The sequence below is a fragment of the Mus caroli genome, unplaced genomic scaffold (assembly GCF_978045245.1).
Source record: "Mus caroli unplaced genomic scaffold, Mus_caroli_1 scaffold_15, whole genome shotgun sequence".
In the NCBI taxonomy this organism is placed as follows: Eukaryota; Metazoa; Chordata; class Mammalia; order Rodentia; family Muridae; genus Mus; species Mus caroli.
In genome coordinates this window covers 23,900,237-23,901,683 of record NW_028227270.1, presented here as the reverse complement: position 1 = coordinate 23,901,683, position 1,447 = coordinate 23,900,237, and the positions used below count along the sequence as shown (strand labels likewise).

General features: G+C 51.2%; 1 pseudogene; it reads right to left on the bottom strand.

Moving 5' to 3' along the window:
• Window positions 1-480: 480 nt before the first annotated feature.
• On the bottom strand, window positions 481-1,058 carry LOC110307909 (glyceraldehyde-3-phosphate dehydrogenase pseudogene; annotated as a pseudogene).
• Between the last annotated feature and the right edge of the window lie 389 nt (window positions 1,059-1,447).

Sequence of the window (1,447 nt, the reverse complement as noted above, 5' to 3'; positions counted from 1 at the left end):
GGAAACTTTGACATGTGACCACATTAATTTTTAACTGTGATCTCTTGGCATTAGAGACCAAATCACTGAGTAGAGATATAGTTTAGCAGTCTGTTTCCTGGGAGGACAGAAGAGACTTGTAAAAAAGAGAAAGCAATGCAGATTAAGGCAGGGAAGGCAGGTAGAGGGCTTTTCTTACTCCATCCTGTTCTTGGAGTGTCAGGTCAGAAGTAGTCTGCAGTGTCCTGGCTGCCTGGCTAGAAAGAAGGGAATAATTCACACAGAAGCAAGGACCAGACAGACAGAAGGCAGTGGGAAGCTATCAGGGGCAGGTGAAGACCGGAGCCCTATATTGTTATTATTTTTGTGTGTGTGTGGGTGGGAGCAGCAAACTTTATTGATGGTATTCAAGAGATTAGGGAGGGCTCCCTGGGCCCCTCCTGTTATGGGAGTCTGGGGTGGAAATTGTGAGGGAGATGCTCAGTGTTGGGGGCTGAGTTGGGATAGGGACTCCTCAGCAACCGAGGGCCTCTCTCTTGCTCTCAGTGTCCTTGCTGGGGTGGGTGGTCCAGGGTTTCTTACTCCTTGGAGGCCATGTAGGCCATGAGGTCCACCACCCTGTTGCTGTAGCCGTATTCATTGTCATACCAGGAAATGAGCTTCACAAAGTTGTCATTGAGAGCAATGCCAGCCCTGGCATCGAAAGTAGAAGAGTGGGAGTTGCTGTTGAAGTCGCAGGAGACAACCTGGTCCTCATTGTAGCCCAAGATGCCCTTCAGTGGGCCCTCAGATGCCTGCTTCACCACCTTCTTGATGTCATCATACTTGGCAGGTTTCTCCAGGCGGCACGTCAGATCCATGACGGACACCTTAGGGGTAGGAACACGGAAGGCCATGCTAGTGAGCTTCCCGTTCAGCTCTGGGATGACCTTGCCCACAGCCTTGGCAGCACCAGTGGATGCAGGGATGATGTTCTGAGCATCCCCACGGCCATCACGCCACAGCTTTCCGGAGGGGCTATCCACAGTCTTCTGAGTGGCAGTGATGGCATGGACTGTGGTCATGAGCCCTTCCACGATGCCAAAGTTGTCATGGATGACCTTGGCCAGGGGGGCTAAGCATTGGTGGTGTAGGATGCATTGCTGACAATCTTGAGTGAGTTGTCATATTTCTCGTAGTTCACACCTATCACAAACATGGGAACATCGGCAGAAGGGGCAGAGATGATGACCCTTTTGGCTCCACCCTTCAAGTGGGCCCCAGTTTTCTCCATGATGGTGAAGACACCAATAGACTCCACCACATACTCAGCACCGGCATCACCCCACTTGATGTTAGCGGGGTCTCGCTCCTGGAAGATGGTGATGGGCTTCCCATTGATAACAAGTTTCCCATTCTCAGCCTTGACTGTGCCGTTGAATTTGCCATGGGTGGAGTCATACTGAAACATGTAGACCATGTAGTTGAG